The sequence below is a fragment of the Salvelinus fontinalis genome, chromosome 14 (assembly GCF_029448725.1).
Source record: "Salvelinus fontinalis isolate EN_2023a chromosome 14, ASM2944872v1, whole genome shotgun sequence".
Lineage (NCBI taxonomy): Eukaryota > Metazoa > Chordata > Actinopteri > Salmoniformes > Salmonidae > Salvelinus > Salvelinus fontinalis.
Genome location: NC_074678.1, coordinates 30,948,377 through 30,956,958, shown reverse-complemented (window position 1 = coordinate 30,956,958; position 8,582 = coordinate 30,948,377). Strand labels below are relative to the sequence as shown.

At 39.1% G+C, this 8,582-nt stretch overlaps 4 non-coding genes across 4 annotated transcripts; all 4 read left to right on the top strand.

The window, feature by feature from the left end:
• The first annotated feature begins 1,653 nt into the window (after window positions 1-1,653).
• Window positions 1,654-1,724, top strand: trnag-gcc (transfer RNA glycine (anticodon GCC)). The gene has a single exon. It is a non-coding gene; the product is annotated as a tRNA-Gly (tRNA).
• Window positions 1,725-3,461: 1,737 nt separating this feature from the next.
• Window positions 3,462-3,532, top strand: trnag-gcc (transfer RNA glycine (anticodon GCC)). Its single transcript has one exon. It is a non-coding gene; the product is annotated as a tRNA-Gly (tRNA).
• Window positions 3,533-6,940: 3,408 nt separating this feature from the next.
• Window positions 6,941-7,012, top strand: trnad-guc (transfer RNA aspartic acid (anticodon GUC)). The gene has a single exon. It is a non-coding gene; the product is annotated as a tRNA-Asp (tRNA).
• A 599-nt stretch (window positions 7,013-7,611) lies between these two features.
• On the top strand, window positions 7,612-7,684 carry trnav-aac (transfer RNA valine (anticodon AAC)). Its single transcript has one exon. It is a non-coding gene; the product is annotated as a tRNA-Val (tRNA).
• Window positions 7,685-8,582: the final 898 nt, after the last annotated feature.

Sequence of the window (8,582 nt, the reverse complement as noted above, 5' to 3'; positions counted from 1 at the left end):
ATTTTGCCACCCCACACCAAACGCGTTCACAACACGCAGGTTAAAATATCAAAACAAACTCTGAACCAATGACATTAATTTGGGGACAGGTCGAAAAGCATTAAACATAATTAATGTTAATTAATTAATGGTAATTTAGCTAGTTAGCTTGCTAATTTGTCCTGGGATATAAACATTGAGTTGTTATTTTACCTGAAATGCACAAGGATCTCTACTCCGACAATTAATCCACACATAAAACGGCCAACCGAATCGTTTCTAGTCATCTCTCCTCCTTCCAGGCTCTTTTATCGTTTCAATTATATGGCGATTGGCATCTAAACTTTCATTGTATTACCACGACTACCGGCAAAACAGTTCGTCCTTCTATCACACACGTGGGTATAACCAATGAGGAGATGGTACGTGGGTACCTGCTTCTATAAACCAATGAGGAGATGAGAGGGGCAGGACTTGCAGCACGAACTGCGTCAGAAATGGGAACGACATCTATTTTAGCCCTTGGTGTCGCAGACGCCTGTTGGCGCGCAAGCAGTGTGGGTGCAATAATTTTCTTCTAGATTGCAATAATTGAATAACATGGATTTCTAAATTTATTTTGCAACGCTGGCGCACGTGACGTGTCCGGTTTGGTCAGCCTGTTAGTTGCTTACTGGACCCTGGAAATTTGTGTGAAATGTTAACCAGCTAATGAACTAACAGTATTTTTTCCCTCTACAGTATGTGTTTAATTTTCAGAATGAGACAAATAGGTGAAAATGAGGCGTTGCTTGTTAAACAAGTGTAGCTGGAGCTGGGCCTTGCTTAAACTGGATGCCACTATAGAGGTGGAAGGAACACCACACGCTTTCTCTCTTTCTCACTTTTTCAATACAGTGGATAAAAAGGGGTATGCCAGGTGTACTCTCTGCCTGAAAGAGATCAATTATGCCAACAAAGGGTATCATGCTCTGCTGGCACATTGTAGAACCGATGTCCACAGGCAGAAAGTGTACAATGTAATAATGTAGCCCAAAGATTTTGCTTTAGTTGTGTTGAACTTGATAGTAACACTTGTGTGTGAGTGAGGGGGGATTATTGAAATGTTTTACTCAGTGAACATTATTTTTGCACACATGTAGCCTTGTGCACTTGCATGTTGCCTTGTGCATCGATATCTACTATAGTGGCCACTATAATAGAGCAAAAATAGAATGCCTGTTTGTTTCATTGTATTTCAACTTAAGCTGTTTTTTCCCCAAGTGCAATATGTATGTGTGTGGTCACAAGTGTTCTATTATAAAGGCTGTCATGGCTAACTGCAATATTAGTGTATTGTTTTTTAAAGGAAGCACTCGAGTGTCATTTGCTGTAAAGTCTAGGTAACAAATAACATTGGATTGCTTCCTTTACATTTTTTTGCTGTGAGTTAGGTTCACATTAACCACTTTTTTATTTTACACACAGAGACTGTAGATCATATTCTTTGTTGTTTAATTAATTAAAACCTGCATTTCTCCCTAGCAGGGATTTTTTGCATGTTTCAATGCAACAAAAAAAAGTGTCACCTCTTTGGGCCCAGTTTGCATCCATCCCTGCATATATTCTTACCAAAGAGAACTGCTGCCATGCAAAAATCACTGTTTACAGACCTAGATTTTTATGCTGTAATAAGCATTGGTGGTTCAGTGGTAGAATTCTCGCCTGCCACGCGGGAGGCCCGGGTTCGATTCCCGGCCAATGCATTAACATGTTTTGCTTTGGTCACCCATGTTATTTAAGCAATAAGGACCGAGGAAGTGTGGTATATGGCCAATATACCACGGCTAAGGGCCTCTCTTTTGCACGATGCAATGCGGAGTGCCTGGACACAGCCCTTAGCTGTGGTATATTGGCCATATATGTTCAGAAGGTATTCAAACCCCTTGACTTAATCCATGTTTTGTTGTTACAGCCTGAATTCAAAATGGATTAAAAAATAAATAAAAATCTCAACAATTTACACCCAATACCCTATAATGATAGTGAAAACATGTTTTTAGACATTTTAGCAAAATGTTTGCAAATTAAATACAGATCTCATTTACATAAGTATCCACACTAGGGATGTGACTCTCCTAATGTTAGTGTGCGTGCGTAGGTTAGAAGAATGTTATACAAGGAATATCTTTGTATATGAACGGCAGAACGTTCTCTGAATAAACTGTACTATCTTTTTGCATAAGCTGAGTCTTTGACTAATCCTGATTAAACCCATGGTCTTACAAACCTCGGGGATTGGTCAAAGCTATTGATTTATCGATAGTTATTATCATTGGGATTGAAAATTCTCTTGACACGTTTCTAATCATAGAATTACATAGAATCCCTATTAATTCAGTATGCTCTCTGGGCCTTGTTGTTAAGATTTGTCATTTAACTTTTAAAATGTATTACTTTTTTTATTGTGGCATCAACACAACCTGTCATGTTTTCATCTGATTGTCAATCACTTCAAAGGACTCCTTTGCTAGGATACATGTGCATGTTCATCCACTCACAACATACAGTATTTCCAGCCTCCAAACAGTGGTGAATGGAAAGAGACATCTGTTACACAAAACATGAAAAAGTGTAATGACATTTTGCGATTGTAATTAGGCCAGAATTTTTTCGTCCACTGTTGTCTGCATATCTCTTTGTTGGTCACTCATCTCAGCCTTGGCAAAATGTCAGGGTGTTCGTCTAACCACATCGCATTGTTGAGCAAAGGTTCCACCAGTTTAAGTCAATTCGTTCATTTTTCATGCCTGACATGCTGTGATGATAACAAGTGGTGTAATAGCCTACAGTTTTCTTGACATTTTAGTTTTAATTATTGTGATAGGCTCATGTTTTACAGGTACTGCATACCCCCACTATTTATTTTGCGGGACACCGTATTGGACCGTATGAGCTTACGTTCACCCCTGGCTGTAACACAACAGAATGTAGAAAAAGTCATAATGTGGTGTGAATAGTTTCTGAAGGCTCTGTGCCTCCGTTAATAACTACAACCCATCACATGCAAAAACGATAATTAGGTTGTCAGTGTTATTAAAACCATTGGATACAAAGTGACTGGGGTTAATCGCAAGTGTATCTATCGGTTGTTTTGTTTGGATTGAGCATTTTATGATGAACATTTTGTAGAAATTGCATGATTGCACTGCAGAGAATAATGTAGGTTTCCAATCTGCACGTCATGGATGTGGTGGCGACAGTTTTGTGGAGAAGTTATTTTGGCCTCCCAAGTTTAGACTTTTTCTCCGAGCTAGAGCTCCACCTGGTGGTCATACTGTTGATGTATTTTTGTATTTATTGATTTCTAATCTTTCTCATAACGTTTACAGTTGTCCAATTTCAGATGCAAATGATGAGTGTCATATTTCATGTACTCTTACCAAAACTGCTGTCATGCATAACTGACTGTTGTATAGATCAATGTTTTTATGTAATGCTAAGCATTGGTGGTTCAGTGGTAGAATTCTCGCCTGCCACGCGGGAGGCCCGGGTTCGATTCCCGGCCAATGCATAAACATGTTTTGCTTTGGTCACCCATGTTATTTTGGTTTATAGAAGGGTTGATTGTTGAGCAACAAAACCGACAAGTGCGTAACTATGGGGCAAAACAGACATGTTTGGCTTAGATTGTTGACATGTAAACTATATTTTGTCTCCAATGTTTATTGAAAACAAATACATTTGCACAATGAGCACTTGTTGTCTCTCAAATATATTGTTACAGTTGTTGGTTAGCTAGCTAGTGAATTTTAGCCATATTAACATAGGTAATTAAAATACCTCAAAACAAGACATGGTATCAAGAACAAGATAAAACTAGCTGAAACGAGACATCGATTATTCCCTACATGACAGGTTCTTGTCATTGTTGCTAGTTATCTGACCATCAGAATCACAACAACATACTGACTTCTGCCCCATTGAAAGATCCGCATCGTTTTCGTGACGTTGTCAGCGAATCCATGTAAATTGTTATTATCCGCTCTTCCCCCTACCACTTCTTGTAGTATGTTAACCTGCTCCGATCCCTGTAGTTGACTTATTTGTATTTATTATGGATCCACATTCTTCCTGGAGTCTGGCAAAATTAAGGCAGTTATACAATTTTAAGAACATTACAATACATTCATAACAGATTTCACAACACACTAAGTGTCAGGCCACTACTTCACTATCTACAACACCAAATCCATTTGTACTGTGTAAATAGTGCGTATGTTATCGTGTATGCGTGTGTCTGCCTATGTTTGTGCTGCTTCACAGTCCCCGCTGTTCTATAAGGTTTATTTTTATCATTTTTTTCAAATCTGATTCTACTGCGTGCATCAGTTACCCGATGTGGAATAGAGTTCGGTGTATTCATGGCTGTATGTAGTACTGTGCGCCTCCCATAGTCTTTTCTGGACTTGGGGTCTGTGAAGAGACCTCTAGTGGCATGTCTTGTGGGGTATGCATGGGTGTCTGAACTGTGTGCTAGTCGTTTAAACAAACAGCTGCTTTTAATATGTCAATACCTCTCACAAATACAACTAGTGAAGTCAATCTCTCCTCCATTTTGAACCAGGAGAGATTGACATGCATATTATTGTTTGCTCTCTGTGTTTATCCAAGGGCCAGCTGTGCTGCCCTGTTCTGAGCCAATTGCAATTTTCCCTCTTTATGGCACCACCTGACCCCACGACAGAACAGTAGTCCAGGTGTGACAAAACTAGAGCCTGCAGGACCTGCCTTGATGATGGTGCTGTTAAGAAGGTAGAGAAGCCCTTAATTATGAACAGACTTGGTCAGTCAGGAAGTCCTGTTGCCTTTTCATACATATATTTTTTAGGTAGGTACATCATGATTTAAAGATGCACTATGCAGAAATTGCTCTGCCATTTCCTGGTTGCTAAAATTTGAATAGTTCCCCTAATTCCAGTTTATGTGACAAAACGAGCAAGTTTAGTTGCACTGTTTAATCTCCGCTAAAATGTTCAGATTGTGCCAAATGAAAAATGTTAGCTAGCTACAGTGCCTTCAGAAATATTCAACCCCCTTGAATTTATCCACATTTTGTTGTTACAGCCTGAATTCAAAATGGATTAAAGATATAAAAATGTTCTCACCCATCAATACACACAATACCACATAATGACAAAGTGAAAAGATGTTTTTAGACATTTTAGCAAATGTATTGCAAATGAACTACAGATCTCATTTACATAAGTATTCACAATTGTACAATTTCTCTTAATGCATATTCAGCAATATTCACAATTCAGATGTGGTTCTGCATATGACCGCTAGGGGGGACAATGCAGTTCAATGTACCGATATAGACAATTTTGACTTTGTGGCTGTGGCAACTAGTGGAAAACTTACCAGATGGCGCTCGCTCACCTTATGGCTGGCCCCCACCCACTAAGCAACGATGATATTAATAACGTTTTAGGTTCTCTGTTGTGTGCCTCTTCTCCAAGTTGTCAGTACGTACCACATGTCTCACTTCCCTGACCCAGTCTGTAATACCTACATGTTTCAAACAAACCACCATAGTCCCTGTGCCCAAGAAAGCGAAGGTAACCTGCCTAAATGATTACCGCCCCGTAGCACTCACGTCCGTAGCCATGAAGTGCTTTGAAAGGCTGGTCATGGCTCACATCAACACCATAATAGCGGAAAACCTAGACCCACTCCATTTCACATATCGCCCCAACAGATCCACAGAAGACGCAACCTCAATCTCACTCCACGCTGCCCTTTCTCACCTGGACAAAAGGAACACCTATGTGAGAATGCTTTTCATTGACTACAGCTCATCATTCAACACCATAGTCCCCACAAAGCTCATCACTAAGCTAAGGACCCTGGGACTAATCACCTCCCTCTGCAACTGGATCCTGGACTTCCTGACGGGCCACCCCCAGGTGGTAAGGGTAGGCAACAACACATCTGACTCGCTGATTCTCACCATAATTAAAACATGTCCCTTAGGATGATAATCGGGCCTGTTAGGGGAAGTTTCGTGATACCTGCCCTGAATTTTAATTTTGTCAATTAAAATTGAAAAATTATTTCGGTTAGGGATTTTTTTGATTAAATTTAAATGTTGACACCCCTAATTCACACCCCTGAGTCAATACATGTTAGAATCACCTTGGGTAGCAATTACAGCTGTGGGTATTTCTGGGGAAGTCTCTTAAGAGCTTTCCACACCTAGATTGTACAATATTTGCATTATTCTTTATGCTCCGTAAAGTTGGTTGTTGATCACCGATAGATCATCGCTAATCATAGAATTACATAGAATCCCTATTAATCCAATCGGATCTCTCTGGGCCTAGTTGTAAAGATTGGTCATTTGACTTTTAAAATGTATTACCTTTTTATTGTGGCATCAACACAACCACTCATGATGTTTTCATTTGATTGTCAATCACTTCAAAGGACTCCTTTGCTAGGATACATGTGCATGTTCATCCACTCACAACATACAGTATTTACAGCCTTCAAACAGTGGTGAATGGGAAGAGACTGTTACACAAAACATCAAAAAGTGGAATGACATTTTGCGATTGTCATTAGGCCAGAATTTTTTCGTGCACTGTTGTCTGCGTTTCTCTGTGTTGGCCACTCATCTCTTACTTGGCAAAAAATTGCAGTATTTTCATCTAACCACATCGCATTTTGGAGCATAGGTTCCACCCATTTTCAAGTCAATTCGTTCATTTTTCATGCCTGACATGCGGTAATGATAAAAAGTGGTGTAATAGCCTACATTTTTCTTGACATTTAGCTTTAATTATTGTGATAGGCTCATGTTTTACTGGTACTGCATACCCCCACTATTTATTTTGGACACCATATTGGACCATATGAGTTTACCTTTACCCCATGCCTGTAACACAACATAATGGAGTGTGAATGCTATCTGAAGTAGTCCTCGTTAGTATAGTGGTCAGTATCCCCGCCTGTCACGCGGGAGACCGGGGTTCAATTCCCCGACGGGGAGAACACATTTTTTTAAACGTTTTTCAGTGTTGATTTGTAATCGATATACCTGAAACCTCACCATTTTACTTGGATGGACATTTGTGTTCGTTATGCGAATCAGTAATTGGTTGTCATGGGCAAGAGAAAATGTAGAATATGATCATTAAACGCCATGATTGGCTGTAAGGAGAACAGTATACATACATTATATACTACACAAGCTTACAACTTACTTAACTTGTTATAGTATAAAAAACATGAGATACCAAACACACTCACCGGGTAAGGTCTCCACCGAATTAGGTTTTTCCGCTTTTAGTTTAAATGCACCTTATTGCTGGAACCAACTGCAAAATGCAGTGCAATTTGACGCTCTGCAATTTAAAGATATTGATTGGGGAACTATTTGCTGAGGAATGCTTCTGTTTTTCTTGATTGTTGTGCTTTAGTTTTGTTTGTATTTGATTTGGTGTATGAATTGTATGTGCAGGGCTTCCTTGCGAAAGAGACCCTGGCCTTAATGGTGACTCCCTGTTTAAAAAAAGGTATAATAATAATGCTATAGGTGAAGGTAATATGTAGTTGGTTTATTTGGAGTACTTTTGCTTGCTAAGTTCAGTTTCCGTAGTGTAGTGGTTATCACGTTCGCCTAACACGCGAAAGGTCCCCGGTTCGAGACCGGGCGGAAACATATTTTCTAAAAGTAAACAGTAGTGTTAATCTATGGCCAATGTCTGAAAATAAACAAACAAATAAATACAATATTCATGTGTTGCACAATCAAGAACAATATTGTTTTGAACATTCTTTGGGACATTGACTTCCGACTGAACGTTATACTCAATGCACTTATCAATTGGTGTTGATTAAGATGTAGTCAAAAGTGCATTATAGTAGCTTGGAAATACAATACATTTCTAAAGGAGGCAAAAAAATGGTAGGAAAACCTTTTGTCTTCATTGTGATGTCGTCAGTTTGACTTGAAGATCCAGTATAACGTTAGCCAGAAAGCTCAAACTAAGGGGAGCGCACCGGATTATAGCTAGCTAACTTTAGTATGGCTAGGTCATTTTTTTACAAACTTTGCTAGGTTATGGTAACATTGCCATCTGTCCCCAGTAAAGTTGAGGACATTGTAATGATGACAGTTGTTTCTTACTAATTATTTGCGTACTTTAGCACTCTAATTGTATTTCCAGGCCACTGTTCATGGCTTGCTTGCACACTGTTACAATATTGTTATGAAGGTTCTCTTGAGGTCTGGTGCTTGACTGAAAGTTCTACCAAAGATTGTTTAGTATGAAGATGCCTAGAAACTGCTTTTCAAATAGGCGTTCCCGGAAGCATTGGCCCATTTCGCCCTTTGGGTTTAAAAACGATGTTCTTCTACTCAATGCATTCTCCATTGGGGCTGACAAAGATATTTTCTATTTGTAACAAAGTCATTTAAATGTTTTTTATTTAAGACCAAGGTCTCTTTAACAGATGAGCCTTGAATTACATAAATTACAGAAAATACACACATCAAAATACAAAATGCAAACAAAGATTAACACGGTCATAAAAACCAAACACATTCATCAGTAAAA